Raw genomic sequence first — 23966 nt, 5'->3', positions numbered from 1 at the left:
GAACCCGTACCCCAGTGAGAGTCAGTGTGTGTGGAACCCATACCCCAGTGAAATTCAATGTGTGGAAACCGTACCCCAGTGAGTCATGGTGTATGGAACCCGTACCCCAGAGATAGTCAGTGTGTGTGAGCCCCGAACACTGGTGAGAGTCAGTGTGTGTGGAACCCGTACACCAGTCAGTGTGCGTGGAAGCCAGACATCAGTGCGTGTGGAACCCAGACCCCAGTGAGAGTCAGTGTGTGTGGAACCCGTTCCCATTGAGAGCCAGTGTGTGTGAGACCCGTACCCCAGTGAGAGCCAGTGTGTGTGAGACCCGTACCCCAGTGAGAGTCAGTGTGTGTGGAACCCGTACCCCAGTGAGAGTCAGTGTGTGTGGAACCCATACCCCATTGAGAGTCAGTGTGTGTGGAACCCTTTCCCAGTGAGAGTCAGTGTGTGTGGAAGCCGTTCCCAGTGAGAGTCAATGTGTGTGGAACGCATACCCCAGTGCAAGTCAGTGTATGTGAGCCCCAAACCCAAGTGAGAGTCAGTGTGTGGGGAATCCGTACCCCAGTGAGAGTCGGTGTGGGTGGAACCCATTCCCAGTGAGTCAGTGTGTGTGGAACCCATAACCCAGTGAGAGACTGTGTGTGGAACCCGTACCCCAGTGAGAGTCAGTGTGTGTGGAACCCGTTCCCAGTGAGAGTCCGCGTGTGTGGAACCCGTTCCCAGTGAGAGTCAGTGTCTGTGGAACCCGTTCACAGTGAGAGTCTGTGTGTCCGAAACCCGTACCCCAGTGTGAGTCAGTGTGTGAGAAACCCAGACGCCAGTGAGAGACAGTGTGTGGGGAATCTTCACCCCAGTGAGAGTCAGTGGGTGTGGAACCCGTACCCCAGTGAGAGTCAGTGTGTGGAACCCGTATCCCAGTGAGATTCAGTGTGTGTGAAACCCGTACCCTAGTGAGAGTCAGTGTGTGTGGAACCCGTACCCCAGTAAGAGTCAGTGTGTGTGGAACCCGTACACCAGTGAGTCAGTGTGTGTGGAATCCAGACACCAGTGTGTGGGGAACCGACACCCCAGTGGGAGTCAATGTGTGTGGAACCCGTACCCCAGTGAGAGTCAGTGTGTGTGGAACCCGTATCCCAGTGAGAGCCGGTGTGTGTGGAACCCGTACCCCAGTGAGAGTCAGTGTGTGTGGAACCCGTACCCCAGTGAGAGTCCGTGTGTGTGGAACCCGTACCCCAGTGAGAGTCAGGGTCTGTGGAGCCCGTACCCCAGTGAGTCATTGTGTGTGGAACCCGTTCCCAGTGAGAGTCAGTGTGTGTGAGACCCGTACCCCAGTGTGTGGAACCCGTACCCCATTGAGAGTCAGTGTGTGTGGAACCCGTACCCCAGTGAGAGTCAGTGTGTGCGGAAACCGTACCCCAGTGAGTGTCAGTGTGTGTGGAAACCGTACCCCAGTGAGAGTCAGTGTGTGTGGAACCCGTACCCCAGTGAGAGTTAGTGTGTGTGGAACCCATACCCCAGTGAGAGTCAGTGTGTGTGGTACCCGTTTCCCATTGAGAGTCAGTGTGTGTGGAACCCGTACCCCAGTGAGAGTCAGTGTGTGTGGAACCCATACCCCAGTGAAATTCAATGTGTGGAAACCGTACCCCAGTGAGTCATGGTGTATGGAACCCGTACCCCAGAGATAGTCAGTGTGTGTGAGCCCCGAACACTGGTGAGAGTCAGTGTGTGTGGAACCCGTACACCAGTCAGTGTGCGTGGAAGCCAGACATCAGTGCGTGTGGAACCCAGACCCCAGTGAGAGTCAGTGTGTGTGGAACCCGTTCCCATTGAGAGCCAGTGTGTGTGAGACCCGTACCCCAGTGAGAGCCAGTGTGTGTGAGACCCGTACCCCAGTGAGAGTCAGTGTGTGTGGAACCCGTACCCCAGTGAGAGTCAGTGTGTGTGGAACCCATACCCCAGTGAGAGTCAATGTGTGGGGAATCCGTACCCCAGTGAGAGTCAGTGTGTGTGAGACCCGTACCCCAGTGAGTCAGTGTGTGGAATCCGTTCCCAGCGAGTCCGTGTGTGTGGAACCCATTCCCAGTGAGTCAGTGTGTGTGGAACCCGTATCCCAGTGAGAGTCAGTGTGTGTGGAACCCGTATCCCAGTGAGAGTCATTGTGTGTGGAACCCATACCCCAGTGAGAGTCAGTGTGTGTGGAACCCATACCCCAGTGAGAGTCAGTGTGTGTGGAACCCGTACCCCAGTGAGAGTCAGTGTGTGTGGAACCCGAACCCCTGTGAGAGTCAGTGTGCGTGGAACCCGAACCCCAGTGAGTCAGTGTGTGGAATCCGTTCCCAGCGAGAGTCCGTGTGTGGGGAACTCATTCCCAGTGAGCCAATGCGTGTCAAAGAACAAACAAAGAACAAAGAAATGTACAGCACAGGAACAGGCCCTTCGGCCCTCCAAGCCCGTGCCGACCATACTGCCCGACTAAACTACAATCTTCTACACTTCCTGGGTCCGTATCCTTCTATTCCCATCCTATTCATATATTTGTCAAGATGCCCCTTAAATGTCCCTATCATCCCTGCCTCCACTACCTCCTCCGGTAGTGAGTTCCAGGCACCCACTACCCTCTGCGTAAAAAACTTGCCTCGTACATCTACTCTAAACTTTGCCCCTCTCACCTTAAACCTATGCCCCCTAGTAATTGACCCCTCTACCCTGGGGAAAAGCCTCTGACTATCCACTCTGTCTATGCCCCTCATAATTTTGTATACCTCTATCAGGTCGCCCCTCAACCTCCTTCGTTCCAGTGAGAACAAACCGAGTTTATTCAATCGCTCCTCATAGCTTATGCCCTCCATACCAGGCAACATTCTGGTAAATCTCTTCTGCACCCTCTCTAAAGCCTCCACATCCTTCTGGTAGTGTGGCGACCAGAATTGAACACTATACTCCAAGTGTGGCCTAACTAAGGTTCTATACAGCTGCAACATGACTTGCCAATTCTTATACTCAATGCCCCGGCCAATGAAGGCAAGCATGCCGTATGCCTTCTTGACTACCTTCTCCACCTGTGTAGCCCCTTTCAGTGATCTGTGGACCTGTACTCCTAGATCTCTTTGACTTTCAATACTCTTGAGGGTTCTACCATTCACTGTATATTCCCTACCTGCATTAGCCCTTCCAAAATGCATTACCTCACATTTGTCCAGGTTAAACTCCATCTGCCATCTCTCCGCCCAAGTCTCCAGACAATCTAAATCCTGCTGTATCCTCAGACAGTCCTCATCGCTATCCGCAATTCCACCAACCTTTGTGTCGTCTGCAAACTTACTAATCAGACCAGTTACATTTTCCTCCAAATCATTTATATATACTACAAAGAGCAAAGGTCCCAGCACTGATCCCTGTGGAACACCACTGGTCACAGCCCTCCAATTAGAAAAGCATCCCTCCATTGCTACCCTCTGCCTTCTATGGCCTAGCCAGTTCTGTATCCACCTTGCCAGTTCACCCCTGATCCCGTGTGACTTCACCTTTTGTACTAGTCTACCATGAGGGACCTTGTCAAAGGCCTTACTGAAGTCCATATAGACAACCCACACCCCAGTGAGAGTCAGTGTCTGTGGAGCCCGTACCCCAGTGAGAGTCAGTGTGTGTGGAGCCCGTTCCGCAGTGAGAGTCCGTGTGTGTGGAACCCGTACCCCAGTGAGAGTCAGTGTGTGGAACCCGTACCCCAGTGAGAGTCAGTGTGTGTGGAACCCGTACCCCAGTGAGAGTCAGTGTGTGTGGAACCCGTACCCCAGTGAGAGTCAGTGCGTGGAATCCGTACCCCAGTGAGAGTCAGTGTGTGTGGAACCCGTACCCCAGTGAGAGTCCGTGTGTGGGGAACCTATTCCCAGTGAGAGTCAGTGTGTGTGGAACTCGTTCCCATGAGAGTCAGTGTGTGTGGAACCCGTACCCCAGGGAAAGTCACGTGTGTGGAACCTGTACCCCAGTGAGAGTCAGTGTGTGTGTAACCCGTACCCCAGTGGGAAGCAGTGTCGGGAATCTTTACCCCAGTGAGAGTCAGTGTGTGTGGAATCCATACCCCAGTGGGAAGCAGTGTGTGGGATCTTTACCCCAGTGAGAGTTACTGTGTGTGGAACCCATACCCCATTGAGAGTCAGTGTGTGTGGAACCCGTTCCCAGTGAGAGTCAGGGTCTGTGGAACCCGTTCCCAGTGAGAGTCTGTGTGTCCGAAACACGAACCCCAGTGAGAGTCAGTGTGTGGAACCCGTATCCCAGTGAGATTCAGTGTGTGTGAAACCCGTACCCTAGTGAGAGTCAGTGTGTGTGGAACCCGTACCCCAGTAAGAGTCAGTGTGTGTGGAACCCGTACACCAGTGAGTCAGTGTGTGTGGAATCCAGACACCAGTGTGTGGGGAACCGACACCCCAGTGGGAGTCAGTGTGTGTGGAACCCGTACACCAGTAAGAGTCAGTGTGTGTGGAACCCATACCCCAGTGAGAGTCAGTGTGTGTGGAACCCGTACCCATTAGAGTCAGTGTGTGTGGAACCCATACCCCAGTGAGAGTCATTGTGTGTGTAACCCGTACCCCAGTGGGAGTCAGTGTGTGTGGAACCCATACCCCAGTGGGAGGCAGTGTGTGGGATCTTTACCCCGGTGAGAGTCCGTGGGTGTGGAACCCGTTCCCAGTGAGAGTCAGTGTGTGGAACCCGTACCCCAGTGAGAGACAGTGTGTGTGGAACCGGTTCCCAGTGAGAGTTACTGTGTGTGGAACCCTTACCCCAGTGAGAGTCTGTGTGTCCGAAACCCGTACCCCAGTGAGAGTTACTGTGTGTGGAACCCGTTCCCAGTGAGAGTTAGTGTGTGTGGAACCCATTCCCAGTGAGAGTCAGTGTGTGTGGAACCCGTTCCCAGTGAGAGTCTGTGTGTCCGAAACACGAACCCCAGTGAGAGTCAGTGTGTGGAACCCGTACCCCAGTGAGAGTCAGTGTGTGTGGAACCCATACCCCAGTGAGTCATTGTGTGTGGAACCCGTTCCCAGTGAGAGTCAGTGTGTGTGAGACCCGTACCCCAGTGAGCGTCAGTGTGTGTGGAACCCATACCCCAGTGAGAGTCAATGTGTGTGGAACCCATTCCCAGTGAGTCAGTGTGTGTGGAACCCGTACCCCAGTGAGTCAGTGTATGTGGAACCCGTACCCCAGTGAGAGGCAGTGTGTGTGGAACACATACCCCAGTGAGTCAGTGTGTGTGGAACCCATACCCCAGTGAGAGTCAGTGGGTGTGGAATCCAGACACCAGTGAGTGAGGAACCCAAACCCCAGTGAGATTCAATGTGTGGAATCCGTACCCCAGTGAGAGTCCTGGTGTGTGGAACCCGTTCCCAGTGAGAGTCCGCGTGTGTGGAACCCGTTCCTAGTGAGAGTCAGTGTGTGTGGAACCGGTTCCCAGTGAGAGTCAGTGTCTGTGGAACCCGTACCCCAGTGAGAGTTACTGGGTGTGGAACCCATGCCACAGTGAGAGTCATTGTGTGAGAGACCCGAACCCCAGTGAGAGTCAGTGTGTGTGGAACCCGTTCCCAGTGGGAGTCCGTGTGTGTGGAACCGGACCCCAGTGAGAGTCCGTGTGTGAGGAACACGTTCCCAGTGGGAGTCCGTGTGAGTGGAACCCGACCCCATTGAGAGTCCGTGTGTGGAAGCCGTTCCCAGTGAGAGTCCGTGTGTCTGGAACCCGTTGCCAGTGAGAGTCCGTGTGTGTGGAACCCCTACCCCAGTGAGAGTCAGTGTGTGGAACCCAGACCCCAGTGAGAGTCCGTGTGTGTGGAACCCAGACCCCAGTGAGAGACAGTGTGTGGAAGCCGTTCCCAGTGAGAGTCAATGTGTGTGGAACGCATACCCCAGTGCAAGTCAGTGTATGTGAGCCCCAAACCCAAGTGAGAGTCAGTGTGTGGGGAATCCGTACCCCAGTGAGAGTCGGTGTGGGTGGAACCCATTCCCAGTGAGTCAGTGTGTGTGGAACCCATAACCCAGTGAGAGACTGTGTGTGGAACCCGTACCCCAGTGAGAGTCAGTGTGTGTGGAACCCGTTCCCAGTGAGAGTCAGTGTCTGTGGAACCCGTTCACAGTGAGAGTCTGTGTGTCCGAAACCCGTACCCCAGTGTGAGTCAGTGTGTGAGAAACCCAGACGCCAGTGGGAGACAGTGTGTGGGGAATCTTCACCCCAGTGAGAGTCAGTGGGTGTGGAACCCGTACCCCAGTGAGAGTCAGTGTGTGGAACCCGTATCCCAGTGAGATTCAGTGTGTGTGAAACCCGTACCCTAGTGAGAGTCAGTGTGTGTGGAACCCGTACCCCAGTCAGAGTCAGTGTGTGTGGAACCCGTACACCAGTGAGTCAGTGTGTGTGGAATCCAGACACCAGTGTGTGGGGAACCGACACCCCAGTGGGAGTCAATGTGTGTGGAACCCGTACCCCAGTGAGAGTCAGTGTGTGTGGAACCCGTATCCCAGTGAGAGTCGGTGTGTGTGGAACCCGTACCCCAGTGAGAGTCAGTGTGTGTGGAAACCGTACCCCAGTGAGAGTCAGTGTGTGTGGAACCCGTACCCCAGTGAGAGTTAGTGTGTGTGGAACCCATACCCCAGTGAGAGTCAGTGTGTGTGGTACCCGTTTCCCATTGAGAGTCAGTGTGTGTGGAACCCGTACCCCAGTGAGAGTCAGTGTGTGTGGAACCCATACCCCAGTGAAATTCAATGTGTGGAAACCGTACCCCAGTGAGTCATGGTGTATGGAACCCGTACCCCAGAGATAGTCAGTGTGTGTGAGCCCCGAACACTGGTGAGAGTCAGTGTGTGTGGAACCCGTACACCAGTCAGTGTGCGTGGAAGCCAGACATCAGTGCGTGTGGAACCCAGACCCCAGTGAGAGTCAGTGTGTGTGGAACCCGTTCCCATTGAGAGCCAGTGTGTGTGAGACCCGTACCCCAGTGAGAGCCAGTGTGTGTGAGACCCGTACCCCAGTGAGAGTCAGTGTGTGTGGAACCCGTACCCCAGTGAGAGTCAGTGTGTGTGGAACCCATACCCCATTGAGAGTCAGTGTGTGTGGAACCCTTTCCCAGTGAGAGTCAGTGTGTGTGGAAGCCGTTCCCAGTGAGAGTCAATGTGTGTGGAACGCATACCCCAGTGCAAGTCAGTGTATGTGAGCCCCAAACCCAAGTGAGAGTCAGTGTGTGGGGAATCCGTACCCCAGTGAGAGTCGGTGTGGGTGGAACCCATTCCCAGTGAGTCAGTGTGTGTGGAACCCATAACCCAGTGAGAGACTGTGTGTGGAACCCGTACCCCAGTGAGAGTCAGTGTGTGTGGAACCCGTTCCCAGTGAGAGTCCGCGTGTGTGGAACCCGTTCCCAGTGAGAGTCAGTGTCTGTGGAACCCGTTCACAGTGAGAGTCTGTGTGTCCGAAACCCGTACCCCAGTGTGAGTCAGTGTGTGAGAAACCCAGACGCCAGTGAGAGACAGTGTGTGGGGAATCTTCACCCCAGTGAGAGTCAGTGGGTGTGGAACCCGTACCCCAGTGAGAGTCAGTGTGTGGAACCCGTATCCCAGTGAGATTCAGTGTGTGTGAAACCCGTACCCTAGTGAGAGTCAGTGTGTGTGGAACCCGTACCCCAGTAAGAGTCAGTGTGTGTGGAACCCGTACACCAGTGAGTCAGTGTGTGTGGAATCCAGACACCAGTGTGTGGGGAACCGACACCCCAGTGGGAGTCAATGTGTGTGGAACCCGTACCCCAGTGAGAGTCAGTGTGTGTGGAACCCGTATCCCAGTGAGAGTCGGTGTGTGTGGAACCCGTACCCCAGTGAGAGTCAGTGTGTGTGGAACCCGTACCCCAGTGAGAGTCCGTGTGTGTGGAACCCGTACCCCAGTGAGAGTCAGGGTCTGTGGAGCCCGTACCCCAGTGAGTCATTGTGTGTGGAACCCGTTCCCAGTGAGAGTCAGTGTGTGTGAGACCCGTACCCCAGTGAGAGTCAGTGTGTGGAACCCGTACCCCAATGAGAGTCAGTGTGTGTGGAACCCGTACCCCAGTGAGAGTCAGAGTGTGTGGAACCCGTACCCCAGTGAGAGTCAGTGTGTGTGGTACCCGTTTCCCATTGAGAGTCAGTGTGTGTGGAACCCGTACCCCAGTGAGAGTCAGTGTGTGTGGAACCCATACCCCAGTGAAATTCAATGTGTGGAAACCGTACCCCAGTGAGTCATGGTGTATGGAACCCGTACCCCAGAGATAGTCAGTGTGTGTGAGCCCCGAACACTGGTGAGAGTCAGTGTGTGTGGAACCCGTACACCAGTCAGTGTGCGTGGAAGCCAGACATCAGTGCGTGTGGAACCCAGACCCCAGTGAGAGTCAGTGTGTGTGGAACCCGTTCCCATTGAGAGCCAGTGTGTGTGAGACCCGTACCCCAGTGAGAGTCAGTGTGTGTGAGACCCGGACCCCAGTGAGAGTCAGTGTGTGTGGAACCCGTACCCCAGTGAGAGTCAGTGTGTGGAACCCGTACCCCAGGGAGAGTCAGTGTGTGTGGAACCCGTTCCCAGTGAGAGCCAGTGTGTGTGAGACCCGTACCCCAGTGAGAGTCAGTGTGTGTGGAACCCGTATCCCAGTGAGAGTCAGTGTGTGTGGAACCCATACCCCAGTGAGAGTCAGTGTGTGTGGAACCCATACCCCAGTGAGAGTCAATGTGTGTGGAACCTGTTCCACAGTGAGAGTCAGTGTGCGTGGAACCCGAACCCCAGTGAGAATCAGCGTGTGGAACCCGAACCCCTGTGAGAGTCAGTGTGCGTGGAACCCGTACCCCAGTGAGTCAGTGTGTGGAATCCGGTCCCAGCGAGAGTCCGTGTGTGGGGAACTCATTCCCAGTGAGTCAGTGCGTGTCGAACCCACACCCCAGTGAGAGTCAGTGTCTGTGGAGCCCGTACCCCAGTGAGAGTCAGTGTGTGTGGAGCCCGTTCCCCAGTAAGAGTCCGTGTGTGGGGAATCCGTACCCCAGTGAGAGTCAATGTGTGTGGAACCCTTACCCCAGTGAGAGTCAGTGTGTGTGGAACCCGTACCCCAGTGAGAGTCAGTGTGTGTGGAACCCGTACCCCAGTGAGAGTCAGTGTGTGTGGAACCCGTACCCCAGTGAGAGTCCGTGTGTGGGGAACCTATTCCCAGTGAGAGTCAGTGTGTGTGGAACTCGTTCCCATGAGAGTCAGTGTGTGTGGAACCCGTACCCCAGGGAAAGTCACGTGTGTGGAACCCGTACCCCAGTGAGAGTCAGTGTGTGTGTAACCCGTACCCCAGTGGGAAGCAGTGTCGGGAATCTTTACCCCAGTGAGAGTCAGTGTGTGTGGAACCCATACCCCAGTGGGAAGCAGTGTGTGGGATCTTTACCCCAGTGAGAGTTACTGTGTGTGGAACCCATACCCCATTGAGAGTCAGTGTGCGTGGAACCCGTTCCCAGTGAGAGTCAGGGTCTGTGGAACCCGTTCCCAGTGAGAGTCTGTGTGTCCGAAACACGAACCCCAGTGAGAGTCAGTGTGTGTGGAACCCATACCCCAGTGAGTCAGTGTGTGTGGAACCCGTTACCAGTGAGAGTCAGTGTGTGTGAGACCCGTACCCCAGTGAGCGTCAGTGTGTGTGGAACCCGTACCCCAGTAAGAGTCAATATATGGGGAATCCGTTCCCAGCGAGAGTCCGTGTGTGGGGAACCCATTCCCAGTGAGAATCAGTGTGTGGAACCCACACCCCAGTGAGAGTCAGTGTGTGTGGAGCCCGTACGCCAGTGAGAGTCCGTGAGTGTGGAACCCGTTCCCCAGTGAGAGTCAGTGTGTGGGGAATCCGTACCCCAGTGAGAGTCAGTGTGTGGGGAATCCGTACCCCAGTGAGAGTCAGTGTGTGTGGAATCCGTTCCCAGCGAGAGTCAGTGTGTGGGGAACCTATTCCCAGTGAGTGTCAGTGTGTGTGGAACTCGTTCCCATGAGAGTCAGTGTGTGTGGAACCCGTACCCCAGTGAGAGTCAGTGTGTGGCACCCGTACACCATTGAGAGTCAGTGTGTGCGGAACCCATACCCCAGTGAGAGTCAATGTGTGTGGAACCCATACCCCAATGAGATTCAATGTGTGGAAACCGTACCCCAGTGAGAGTCAGTGTGTATGGAACCCGACCCCAGTGAGTCAGTGTGTATGGAACCCGTACCCCAGTGAGCGTGAGTGTGTGTGGAACCCATACCCCAGTGAGAGTCAGTGTGTGTGGAACCCGTACCCCAGTGAGTCAGTGTGTATGGAATCCATACCCCAGTGAGAGTCAGTGTGTGTGGAACCCATACCCCAATGAGATTCAATGTGTGGAAACCGTACCCCAGTGAGAGTCAGTGTGTATGGAACCCGTACCCCAGAGAGAGTCAGTGTGTGTGAGCCCCGAACACTAGTGAGAGTCAGTGTGTGTGGAACCCGTACACCAGTCAGTGTGCGTGGAATCCAGACATCAGTGCGTGTGGAACCCGTTCCCAGTGAGAGTTATTCTGTGTGGAACACGTCTCCTAGTGAGAGTGAGTGTGTGGAACCCGTACCCCAGTGAGAGACAGTTTGTGTGGAACCCGTACCCCAGTGAGAGTCAGTGTATGTGGAACCCGTACCCCAGTACAAGTCAGTGTGTGCGGAACCCGTTCTAAGTGAGAGTCAATGAGTGTGAGACCCGTACCCCAGTGAGAGTCAGTATGTGTGGAACCCATTCCCAGTGAGTCAGTGTGTGGAACTCATTCCCAGTGAGAGTCAGTGTGTGTGGAACCCATACCCCAGTGAGCGTCAGTGTGTGGGGAATCTTTACCGCAGTGAGAGTCAGTGTGTGTGGAATCCATACCCCAATGAGAGTCAGTGTGTGTGGAACACGTACCCCAGTGAGAGTCAGTGTGTGTGGAACCTACCTCAGTGGGAGGCAGTGTATGTGGGATCTTTATCCCAGTGAGAGTCCTTGTGTGTGGAACCCGTTCCCAGTGAGAGTCAGTGTCTGTGGAACCCGTTCCCAGTGAGAGTTAGTGTGTGTGAGCCCCAAACCCAAGTGAGAGTCAGTGTGTGCGGAACCCGTACACCAGTGAGAGTCAGTGTGTGTCGAACCCGTACCCCAATGAGAGTCAGTGTGTGTGAGACCCGAACACCAGTCAGTGTGCGTGGAATCCAGACATCAGTGCGTGTGGAACTCACACCCCAGTGAGATCCAGTTTGTGGAACCCGTACCCCAGTGAGAGTCATTGTGTGTGGAACCCGTACCCTAGTGAGAGTCAGTGTGTGTGTAACCCGTACCCCAGTGAGAGGCAGTGTGTGTGGAATCGATACACCAGTGAGAGTCAGTGTGTGTGGAACTCATACCCCAGTGGGAGGCAGTGTGTGGGATCTTTACCCCAGTGAGTGTCCGTGTGTGTGGAACCCGGTCCCAGTGAGAGTCAGTGTGTGAGGAACCCGTACCCCAGTGAGAGACAGTGTGTGTGGAACCGGTTCCCAGTGAGAGTTAGTGTGTGTGGAACCCGTACCCCAGTGAGAGTCTGTGTCCCCGAAACCGGTACCCCAGTGAGAGTTACTGTGTGTGGAACCCGTTCCCAGTGAGAGTCAGTGTCTGTGGACTCCGTTCCCAGTGAGAGTTAGTGTGTGTGGAACCCATTCCCAGTGAGAGTCAGTGTGTGTGGAACCCATACCCCAGTGAGTCAGTGTGTGTGGAACCCGTTACCAGTGAGAGTCAGTGTGTGTGAGACCCGTACCCCAGTGAGCGTCAGTGTGTGTGGAACCCGTACCCCAGTGAGAGTCAGTGTGTGTGGAACCCGTACCCCAGTGAGAGTCAGAGTGTGTGGCACCCGTACCCCAGTGAGAGTCAGTGTGTGGAACCCATACCCCAGTGAGAGTCAGTGTGTGTGGAATCCACACCCCAGTGAGAGTCAGTGTGTGTGGAATCCACACCCCAGTGAGAGTCAGTGTGTGTGGAACCCGTACCCCAGTGAGATTCAATGTGTGGAAACCGTACCCCAGTGAGAGTCAGTGTGTGTGGAACCCGTACCCCAGTGAGAGTCATTGTGTCCGAAACCCGTACCCCAGTGAGAGTCAGTGTGTGTGGAACCCGTACCCCAGTGAGAGTCATTGTGTCCGAAACCCGTACCCCAGTGAGAGTCAGTGTGTGTGGAACCCGTACCCCAGTGAGAGTCAGTGTGTGTAGAACCCGTACCCCAGTGAGCATGAGTGTGTGTGGAACCCATACCCCAGTGAGATTCAATGTGTGGAAACCGTACCCCAGTGAGAGTCAGTGTGTGTGGAACCCGTACCTCAGTGGGAGGCAGTGTGTGTGGGATCTTTATCCCAGTGAGAGTCCTTGTGTGTGGAACCCGTTCCCAGTGAGAGTCAGTGTCTGTGGAACCCGTTCCCAGTGAGAGTTACTGGGTGTGGAACCCGTTCTCAGTGAGAGTAATTCTGTGCGGAACCCGTACCCCAGTGCAAGTCAGTGTGTGTGAGCCCCAAACCCAAGTGAGAGTCAGTGTGTGCGGAACCCATACCCAAGAGAGAGGCAGTGTGTGTGGGGTCGTTACCCCAGTGAGTCAGTGCGTGTGGAACCCACATCCCAGTGAGAGTCAATGTGTGGAACCTGTACCCCAGTGAGAGTCAATGTGTGGAACCTGTACCCCAGTGAGAGTCAGGGTGTGTGAGACCCGTACCCCAGTGAGAGTCAGTGTGTGTGAGACCCGTACCCCAGTGAGTCAGTGTGTGGAATCCGTTCCCAGCGAGACTCCGTGTGTGTGTAACCCATTCCCAGTGAGTCAGTGTGTGGAACCCGTACCCCAGTGAGAGTCAGTGTGAGGAACCCGTACCCCAGTGAGAGACAGTTTGTGTGGAATCCGTTCCCAGTGAGAGACAGTTTGTGTGGAATCCGTTCCCAGTGAGAGTCAGTGTGTGTGGAACCCGTACGCCAGTGAGAGTCAGTGTGTGTGGAATCCGTACCCCAGTGAGAGTCAGTGTGTGTGGAACTCGGACCGCAGTGAGAGACAGTGTGTGTGAGCCCCAAACCCAAGTGAGAGTCAGTGTGTGGAACCAATAACCCAGTGAGAGTCAGTGTGTGGAACCTACACCCCAGTGAGTCAGTGTGTCCGGAACCCGTACACCAGTGAGAGTCAGTGTGTGTCGAACCCGTACCCCAATGAGAGTCAGTGTGTGTGAGACCCGAACACCAGTCAGTGTGCGTGGAATCCAGACATCAGTGCGTGTGGAACTCACACCCCAGTGAGATCCAGTTTGTGGAACCCGTACCCCAGTGAGAGTCATTGTGTGTGGAACCCGTACCCTAGTGAGAGTCAGTGTGTGTGTAACCCGTACCCCAGTGAGAGGCAGTGTGTGTGGAATCGATACACCAGTGAGAGTCAGTGTGTGTGGAACTCATACCCCAGTGGGAGGCAGTGTGTGGGATCTTTACCCCAGTGAGTGTCCGTGTGTGTGGAACCCGGTCCCAGTGAGAGTCAGTGTGTGAGGAACCCGTACCCCAGTGAGAGACAGTGTGTGTGGAACCGGTTCCCAGTGAGAGTTAGTGTGTGTGGAACCCGTACCCCAGTGAGAGTCTGTGTCCCCGAAACCGGTACCCCAGTGAGAGTTACTGTGTGTGGAACCCGTTCCCAGTGAGAGTCAGTGTCTGTGGACTCCGTTCCCAGTGAGAGTTAGTGTGTGTGGAACCCATTCCCAGTGAGAGTCAGTGTGTGTGGAACCCATACCCCAGTGAGTCAGTGTGTGTGGAACCCGTTACCAGTGAGAGTCAGTGTGTGTGAGACCCGTACCCCAGTGAGTGTCCGTGTGTGTGGAACCGGTTCCCAGTGAGAGTTACTGTGTGTGGAACCCGTTCCCAGTGAGAGTCAGTGTCTGTGGACTCCGTTCCCAGTGAGAGTTAGTGTGTGTGGAACCCATTCCCAGTGAGAGTCAGTGTGTGTGGAACCCATACCCCAGTGAGTCAGTGTGTGTGGAACCCGTTACCAGTGAGAGTCAGTGTGTGTGAGACCCGTACCCCAGTGAGCGTCAGTGTGTGTGGAACCCGTACCCCAGTGAGAGTCAGTGTGTGTGGAACCCGTACCCCAGTGAGAGTCAGAGTGTGTGGCACCCGTACCCCAGTGAGAGTCAGTGTGTGGAACCCATACCCCAGTGAGAGTCAGTGTGTGTGGAATCCACACCCCAGTGAGAGTCAGTGTGTGTGGAATCCACACCCCAGTGAGAGTCAGTGTGTGTGGAACCCGTACCCCAGTGAGATTCAATGTGTGGAAACCGTACCCCAGTGAGAGTCAGTGTGTGTGGAACCCGTACCCCAGTGAGAGTCATTGTGTCCGAAACCCGTACCCCAGTGAGAGTCAGTGTGTGTGGAACCCGTACCCCAGTGAGAGTCATTGTGTCCGAAACCCGTACCCCAGTGAGAGTCAGTGTGTGTGGAACCCGTACCCCAGTGAGAGTCAGTGTGTGTAGAACCCGTACCCCAGTGAGCATGAGTGTGTGTGGAACCCATACCCCAGTGAGATTCAATGTGTGGAAACCGTACCCCAGTGAGAGTCAGTGTGTGTGGAACCCGTACCTCAGTGGGAGGCAGTGTGTGTGGGATCTTTATCCCAGTGAGAGTCCTTGTGTGTGGAACCCGTTCCCAGTGAGAGTCAGTGTCTGTGGAACCCGTTCCCAGTGAGAGTTACTGGGTGCGGAACCCGTTCTCAGTGAGAGTAATTCTGTGCGGAACCCGTACCCCAGTGCAAGTCAGTGTGTGTGAGCCCCAAACCCAAGTGAGAGTCAGTGTGTGCGGAACCCATACCCAAGAGAGAGGCAGTGTGTGTGGGGTCGTTACCCCAGTGAGTCAGTGCGTGTGGAACCCACATCCCAGTGAGAGTCAGTGTGTGTGGAACCCATTCCCAGTGAGAGACAGTTTGTGTGGAATCCGTTCCCAGTGAGAGTCAGTGTATGTGGAACCCGTAACCCGGTGCAAGTCAGTGTGTGTGAGCCCCAAACCCAAGTGAGAGTCAGTGTGTGCGGAACCCATACCCAAGAGAGAGGCAGTGTGTGTGGGGTCGTTACCCCAGTGAGTCAGTGCGTGTGGAACCCACATCCCAGTGAGAGTCAATGTGTGGAACCTATACCCCAGTGAGAGTCAATGTGTGGAACCTGTACCCCAGTGAGAGTCAGGGTGTGTGAGACCCGTACCCCAGTGAGAGTCAGTGTGTGTGAGACCCGTACCCCAGTGAGTCAGTGTGTGGAATCCGTTCCCAGCGAGACTCCGTGTGTGTGTAACCCATTCCCAGTGAGTCAGTGTGTGGAACCCGTACCCCAGTGAGAGTCAGTGTGTGGAACCCGTACCCCAGTGAGAGACAGTTTGTGTGGAATCCGTTCCCAGTGAGAGTCAGTGTGTGTGGAACTCGGACCGCAGTGAGAGTCAGTGTGTGTGAGCCCCAAACCCAAGTGAGAGTCAGTGTGTGGAACCTACACCCCAGTGAGTCAGTGTGTCCGGAACCCGTACACCAGTGAGAGTCAGTGTGTGTCGAACCCGTACCCCAATGAGAGTCAGTGTGTGTGAGACCCGAACACCAGTCAGTGTGCGTGGAATCCAGACATCAGTGCGTGTGGAACTCACACCCCAGTGAGATCCAGTTTGTGGAACCCGTACCCCAGTGAGAGTCATTGTGTGTGGAACCCGTACCCTAGTGAGAGTCAGTGTGTGTGTAACCCGTACCCCAGTGAGAGGCAGTGTGTGTGGAATCGATCCTCCAGTGAGAGTCAGTGTGTGTGGAACTCATACCCCAGTGGGAGGCAGTGTGTGGGATCTTTACCCCAGTGAGTGTCCGTGTGTGTGGAACCGGTTCCCAGTGAGAGTTAGTGTGTGTGGAACCCGTACCCCAGTGAGAGTCTGTGTCCCCGAAACCGGTACCCCAGTGAGAGTTACTGTGTGTGGAACCCGTTCCCAGTGAGAGTCAGTGTCTGTGGAATCCGTTCCCAGTGAGAGTTAGTGTGTGTGGAACCCATTCCCAGTGAGAGTCAGTGTGTGTGGAACCCGTTACCAGTGAGAGTCAGTGTGTGTGAGACCCGTACCCCAGTGAGCGTCAGTGTGTGTGGAACCCGTACCCCAGTGAGAGTCAGTGTGTGTGGAACCCGTACCCCAGTGAGAGTCAGAGTGTGTGGCACCCGTACCCCAGTGAGAGTCAGTGTGTGTGGAATCCACACCCCAGTGAGAGTCAGTGTGTGTGGAATCCACACCCCAGTGAGAGTCAGTGTGTGTGGAACCCGTACCCCAGTGAGATTCAATGTGTGGAAACCGTACCCCAGTGAGAGTCAGTGTGTGTGGAACCCGTACCCCAGTGAGAGTCATTGTGTCCGAAACCCGTACCCCAGTGAGAGTCAGTGTGTGTGGAACCCGTACCCCAGTGAGAGTCATTGTGTCCGAAACCCGTACCCCAGTGAGAGTCAGTGTGTGTGGAACCCGTACCCCAGTGAGAGTCAGTGTGTGTAGAACCCGTACCCCAGTGAGCATGAGTGTGTGCGGAACCCATACCCCAGAGAGAGTCAGTATGTGTGGAACCCATACCCCAGTGAGATTCAATGTTTGGAAACCGTACCCCAGTGAGAGTCAGTGTGTGTGGAACCCGTACATCAGTCAGTGTGCGTGGAATCCAGACATCAGTGCGTGTGGAACCCAGACCCCAGTGAGAGTCAGTGGGTGTGGAACCCGTTCCCAGTGAGAGTTATTCTGTGTGGAACCCGTACCCCAGTGCAAGTCAGTGTGTGTGAGCCCCGAACCCAAGTGAGAGTCAGTGTGTGGGGAATCCGTACCCCAGTGAGAGTCGGTGTGTGTGGAACCCGTACCCCAGTGAGAGTCATTGTGTCCGAAACCCGTACCCCAGTGAGAGTCAGTGTGTGTGGAACCCGTACCCCAGTGAGAGTCAGTGTGTGTAGAACCCGTACCCCAGTGAGCATGAGTGTGTGCGGAACCCATACCCCAGTGAGAGTCAGTATGTGTGGAACCCATACCCCAGTGAGATTCAATGTGTGGAAACCGTACCCCAGTGAGAGTCAGTGTGTGTGGAACCCGTACCTCAGTGGGAGGCAGTGTGTGTGGGATCTTTATCCCAGTGAGAGTCCTTGTGTGTGGAACCCGTTCCCAGTGAGAGTCAGTGTCTGTGGAACCCGTTCCCAGTGAGAGTGAGTGTGTGTGGAACCCGTTCCCAGTGAGTCACTGTGTGTGGAACCCGTACCCCAGTAAGAGTCAGTGTGTCCGAAGCCCGTACCACAGTGAGAGTCAGTGTGTGGAACACGTACCCCAGTGAGTCAGTGTGTGTGGAACCCAGACCCCAGTGGGAGTCAGTGTGTGTGGAACCCGAACCCCAGTGAGTCAGTGTGTGTGGAACCCGTACCCCAGTGAGAGGCAGTGTGTGTGGAACCCATATCCCAGTGAGAGACTGTGTGTGGAACCCATACCCCAGTGAGAGTCCGTGTGTGGAACCCCTATCCCAGTGGGAGGTAGTGTGTGTGGGATCTTTACCCCAGTGAGAGTCCTTGTGTGTGGAACCCGTTCCCAGTGAGAGTCCGCGTGTGTGGAACCCGTTCCCAGTGAGAGTCAGTGTCTGTGGAACCCGTTCCCAGTGAGAGTTACTGGGTGTCGAACCCGTTCCCAGTGAGAGTCTGTGTGTCCGAAACCCGTACCCCAGTGTGAGTCAGTGTGTGTGAGATCCGTACCCTAGTGAGAGTCAGTGTGTGGAATCCGTTCCCAGCGAGAGTCCGTGTGTGTGGAACCCGTACCCCAGTGAGAGTCAGTGTGCGTGGAACCCGTACCCCAGTGAGAGTCAGTGTGTGTGGAACCCGTACCCCAGTGAGAGTCAGTGTGTGTGGAGCCCGTACCCCAGTGAGAGTCAGTGTGCGTGGAGCCCGTACCCCAGTGAGAGTCAGTGTGTGGAACCCGTACCCCAGTGAGAGTCAGTGTGTGTGGAACCCGTACCCCAGTGAGAGTCAGTGTGTGGGGAACCCGTACCCCAGTGAGAGTCAGTGTGTGTGGAGCCCGTACCCCAGTGAGAGTCAGTGTGCGTGGAACTCGTACCCCAGTGAGAGTCAATGTGTGAGCAACCCGTACCACAGTGAGAGTCAGTGTGTGTGGAATCCGTTCCCAGCGAGAGACCGTGTGTGGGGAACCTATTCCCAGTGAGAGTCAGTGTGTGTGGAACCCGTTCCCCAGTGAGAATCAGTGTGTGGAACCCACACCCCAGTGAGAGTTAGTGTCTGTGGAGCCCGTACCCCAGTGAGTCATTGTGTGTGGAACCCGTTCCGAGTGAGAGTCCGTGTGTGGGGAACCCATTCCCAGTGAGTCAGTGTCTGTGGAACCCGTTCCCAGTGAGAGTCTGTGTGTCCGAAACCCGTACCCCAGTGTGAGTCAGTGTGTGAGAAACCCAGACGCCAGTGAGAGTCAGTGTGTGTGGAACCCGGCCCCCAGTGAGAGACAGTGTGTGGGGAATCTTCACCCCAGTGAGAGGCAGTGTGTGTGGAACCCGTACCCCAGTGAGAGTCAGTGTGTGGAACCCGTATCCCAGTGAGATTCAGTGTGTGTGAAACCCGTACCCTAGTGAGAGTCAGTGTGTGTGGAACCCGTACCCCAGTAAGAGTCAGTGTGTGTGGAACCCGTACACCAGTGAGTCAGTCTGTGTGGAATCCAGACACCAGTGTGTGGGGAACCGACACCCCAGTGGGAGTCAATGTGTGTGGAACCCGTACCCCAGTGAGAGTCAGTGTGTGGAACCCGTACCCCATTGAGAGTCAGTGTGTGTGGAACCCGTACCCCAGTGAGAGTCAGTGTGTGCGGAAACCGTACCCCAGTGAGTGTCAGTGTGTGTGGAAACCGTACCCCAGTGAGAGTCAGTGTGTGTGGAACCCGTACCCCAGTGAGAGTTAGTGTGTGTGGAACCCATACCCCAGTGAGAGTCAGTGTGTGTGGTACCCGTTTCCCATTGAGAGTCAGTGTGTGTGGAACCCGTACCCCAGTAAGAGTCAGTGTGTGTGGAACCCATACCCCAGTGAGATTCAATGTGTGGAAACCGTACCCCAGTGAGAGACAGTGTGTGTGGAACCCGACCCCAGTGAGTCATGGTGTATGGAACCCGTACCCCAGAGATAGTCAGTGTGTGTGAGCCCCGAACACTGGTGAGAGTCAGTGTGTGTGGAACCCGTACACCAGTCAGTGTGCGTGGAAGCCAGACATCAGTGCGTGTGGAACCCAGACCCCAGTGAGAGTCAGTGTGTGTGGAACCCGTTCCCATTGAGAGCCAGTGTGTGTGAGACCCGTACCCCAGTGAGAGTCAGTGTGTGTGAGACCCGTACCCCAGTGAGAGTCAGTGTGTGTGGAACCCGTACCCCAGTGAGAGTGAGTGTGTGGAACCCGTACCCCAGGGAGAGTCAGTGTGTGTGGAAGCCGTTCCCAGTGAGAGCCAGTGTGTGTGAGACCCGTAGCCAGTGAGAGTCAGTGTGTGTGGAACCCGTACCCCAGTGAGAGTCAATGTGTGGGGAATCCGTACCCCAGTGAGAGTCAGTGTGTGTGAGACCCGTACCCCAGTGAGTCAGTGTGTGGAATCCGTTCCCAGCGAGTCCGTGTGTGTGGAACCCATTCCCAGTGAGTCAGTGTGTGGGGAACCCGTATCCCAGTGAGAGTCAGTGTGTGTGGAACCCGTATCCCAGTGAGAGTCAGTGTGTGTGGAACCCATACCCCAGTGAGAGTCAGTGTGTGTGGAACCCATACCCCAGTGAGAGTCAATGTGTGTTGAACCTGTTCCACAGTGAGAGTCAGTGTGTGTGGAACCCGAACCCCTGTGAGAGTCAGTGTGCGTGGAACCCGAACCCCAGTGAGAATCAGCGTGTGGAACCCGAATCCCTGTGAGAGTCAGTGTGCGTGGAACCCGTACCCCAGTGAGTCAGTGTGTGGAATCCGTTCCCAGCGAGAGTCCGTGTGTGGGGAACTCATTCCCAGTGAGTCAGTGCGTGTCGAACCCACACCCCAGTGAGAGTCAGTGTCTGTGGAGCCCGTACCCCAGTGAGAGTCAGTGTGTGTGGAGCCCGTTCCCCAGTGAGAGTCCGTGTGTGGGGAATCCGTACCCCAGTGAGAGTCAATGTGTGTGGAACCCGTACCCCAGTGAGAGTCAGTGTGTGTGGAACCCGTACCCCAGTGAGAGTCAGTGTGTGTGGAACCCGTACCCCAGTGAGAGTCCGTGTGTGGGGAACCTATTCCCAGTGAGAGTCAGTATTTGTGTGGAACCCGTACCCCAGGGAAAGTCACGTGTGTGGAACCCGTACCCCAGTGAGAGTCACGTGTGTGGAACCCGTACCCCAGTGAGAGTCAGTGTGTGTGGAACCCATACCCCAGTGGGAAGCAGTGTGTGGGATCTTTACCCCAGTGAGAGTTACTGTGTGTGGAACCCATACTCCATTGAGAGTCAGTGTGTGGGGAACCCTTTCCCAGTGAGAGTCAGGATCTGTGGAACCCGTTCCCAGTGAGAGTCTGTGTGTCCGAAACACGAACCCCAGTGAGAGTCAGTGTGTGTGGAACCCATACCCCAGTGAGTCAGTGTGTGTGGAACCCGTTACCAGTGAGAGTCAGTGTGTGTGAGACCCGTACCCCAGTGAGCGTCAGTGTGTGTGGAACCCGTACCCCAGTGAGAATCAGTGTGTGGAACCCACACCCCAGTGAGAGTTAGTGTCTGTGGAGCGCGTACCCCAGTGAGTCATTGTGTGTGGAACCCGTTCCGAGTGAGAGTCCGTGTGTGGGGAACCCATTCCCAGTGAGTCAGTGTCTGTGGAACCCGTTCCCAGTGAGAGTCAGTGTCTGTGGAGCTCGTACCCCAGTGAGAGTCAGTGTGTGTGGAGCCCGTACGCCAGTGAGAGTCCGTGAGTGTGGAACCCGTTCCCAGTGAGAGTCCGTGTGTGGGGAATCCGTACCCCAGTGAGAGTCAATGTGTGGGGAATCCGTACCCCACTGAGAGTCAGTGTGTGTGAGACCCGTACCCCAGTGAGTCAGTGTGTGGAATCCGTTCCCAGCGAGAGTCCGTGTGTGGGGAACCTATTCCCAGTGAGTGTCAGTGTGTGTGGAACTCGTTCCCATGAGAGTCAGTGTGTGTGGAACCCGTACCCCAGTGAGAGTCAGTGTGTGGCACCCGTACCCCATTGAGAGTCAGTGTGTGTGGAACCCGTATCCCAGTGAGAGGCAGTGTGTGTGGAACCCGTACCTCAGTGAGAGTCAGTGTGTGCGGAACCCATACCCCAGTGAGAGTCAATGTGTGTGGAACCCATACCCCAGTGAGAGTCAGTGTGTGTGAGAGCCGTACCCCAGTGAATCAGTGTGTGTGGAACCTGTTCCCCAGTGAGATTCAATGTGTGGAAACCGTACCCCAGTGAGAGTCAGTGTGTGTGGAACCCGCACCCCAGTGAGAGTCAGTGCGTGTGGAACCCGACCCCAGTGAGTCAGTGTGTATGGAACCCGTACCCCAGTGAGCGTGAGTGTGTGTGGAACCCATACCCCAGTGAGAGTCAGTGTGTGTGGAACCCGTACCCCAGTGAGTCAGTGTGTATGGAATCCATACCCCAGTGAGAGTCAGTGTGTGTGGAACCCATACCCCAGTGAGATTCAATGTGTGGAAACCGTACCCCAGTGAGAGTCAGTGTGTATGGAACCCGTACCCCAGAGAGAGTCAGTGTGTGTGGAACCCGTACACCAGTCAGTGTGCGTGGAATCCAGACATCAGTGCGTGTGGAACCCGTTCCCAGTGAGAGTTATTCTGTGTTGAACACGTCTCCTAGTGAGAGTCAGTGTGTGGAACCCGTACCCCAGTGAGAGACAGTTTGTGTGGAACCCGTACCCCAGTGAGAGTCAATGAGTGTGAGACCCGTACCCCAGTGAGAGTCAGTATGTGTGGAACCCATTCCCAGTGAGTCAGTGTGTGGAACCCATACCCCAGTGAGCGTCAGTGTGTGGGGAATCTTTACCACAATGAGAGTCAGTGTGTGTGGAATCCATACCCCAATGAGAGTCAGTGTGTGTGGAACACGTACCCCAGTGAGAGTCAGTGTGTGTGGAACCCGTACCTCAGTGGGAGGCAGTGTGTGTGGGATCTTTATCCCAATGAGAGTCCTTGTGTGTGGAACCCGTTCCCAGTGAGAGTCAGTGTCTGTGGAACCCGTTCCCAGTGAGAGTTACTGGGTGTGGAACCCGTTCTCAGTGAGAGTAATTCTGTGTGGAACCCGTACCCCAGTGCAAGTCAGTGTGTGCGAGCCCCGAACCCAAGTGAGAGTCAGTGGTGCGGAACCCGTACCCCAGTGCAAGTCAGTGTGTGTGAGCCCCAAACCCAAGTGAGAGTCAGTGTGTGCGGAACCCATACCCAAGAGAGAGGCAGTGTGTGTGGGGTCGTTACCCCAGTGAGTCAGTGCGTGTGGAACCCACATCCCAGTGAGAGTCAATGTGTGGAACCTGTACCCCAGTGAGAGTCAATGTGTGGAACCTGTACCCCAGTGAGAGTCAGGGTATGTGAGACCCGTACCCCAGTGAGAGTCAGTGTGTGTGAGACCCGTACCCCAGTGAGTCAGTGTGTGGAATCCGTTCCCCAGTGAGAGTCAGTGTGTGGAACCCGTACCCCAGTGAGAGACAGTTTGTGTGGAATCCGTTCCCAGTGAGAGACAGTTTGTGTGGAATCCGTTCCCAGTGAGAGTCAGTGTGTGTGGAACCCGTACCCCAGTGAGAGTCAGTGTGTGTGGAATCGGTACCCCAGTGAGAGTCAGTGTGTGTGGAACTCGGACCGCAGTGAGAGTCAGTGTGTGTGAGCCCCAAACCCAAGTGAGAGTCAGTGTGTGGAACCAATAACCCAGTGAGAGTCAGTGTGTGGAACCTACACCCCAGTGAGTCAGTGTGTCCGGAACCCGTACACCAGTGAGAGTCAGTGTGTGTCGAACCCGTACCCCAATGAGAGTCAGTGTGTGTGAGACCCGAACACCAGTCAGTGTGCGTGGAATCCAGACATCAGTGCGTGTGGAACTCACACCCCAGTGAGATCCAGTTTGTGGAACCCGTACCCCAGTGAGAGTCATTGTGTGTGGAACCCGTACCCTAGTGAGAGTCAGTGTGTGTGTAACCCGTACCCCAGTGAGAGGCAGTGTGTGTGGAATCGATACTCCAGTGAGAGTCAGTGTGTGTGGAACTCATACCCCAGTGGGAGGCAGTGTGTGGGATCTTTACCCCAGTGAGTGTCCGTGTGTGAGGAACCCGTACCCCAGTGAGAGTCTGTGTCCCCGAAACCGGTACCCCAGTGAGAGTTACTGTGTGTGGAACCCGTTCCCAGTGAGAGTCAGTGTCTGTGGAATCCGTTCCCAGTGAGAGTTAGTGTGTGTGGAACCCATTCCCAGTGAGAGTCAGTGTGTGTGGAACCCGTTCCCAGTGAGAGTCTGTGTGTCTGAAACACGAACCCCAGTGGGAGTCAGTGTGTGGAACCCGTACCCCAGTGAGTCAGTGTGTGTGGAACCCATATCCCAGTGAGAGTCAGTGTGTGTGGAACCCATACCCCAGTGAGTCAGTGTGTGTGGAACCCATACCCCAGTGAGAGTCAGTGTCCCCGAAACCCATACCCCAGTGAGAGTCAGTGTGTGTGGAACCCGTACCCCAGTGAGATTCAGTGTGTGGAAACCGTACCCCAGTGAGAGTCAGTGTGTGTGGAACCCGTACCCCAGTGAGAGTCATTGTGTCCGAAACCCGTACCCCAGTGAGAGTCAGTGTGTGTGGAACCCGTACCCCAGTGAGAGTCATTGTGTCCGAAACCCGTACCCCAGTGAGAGTCAGTGTGTGTGGAACCCGTACCCCAGTGAGAGTCAGTGTGTGTAGAACCCGTACCCCAGTGAGCATGAGTGTGTGCGGAACCCATACCCCAGTGAGAGTCAGTATGTGTGGAACCCATACCCCAGTGA

The sequence above is a fragment of the Scyliorhinus torazame genome, chromosome 16 (assembly GCF_047496885.1).
Source record: "Scyliorhinus torazame isolate Kashiwa2021f chromosome 16, sScyTor2.1, whole genome shotgun sequence".
Taxonomy (NCBI): domain Eukaryota; kingdom Metazoa; phylum Chordata; class Chondrichthyes; order Carcharhiniformes; family Scyliorhinidae; genus Scyliorhinus; species Scyliorhinus torazame.
This window is presented reverse-complemented; position numbering follows the sequence as displayed.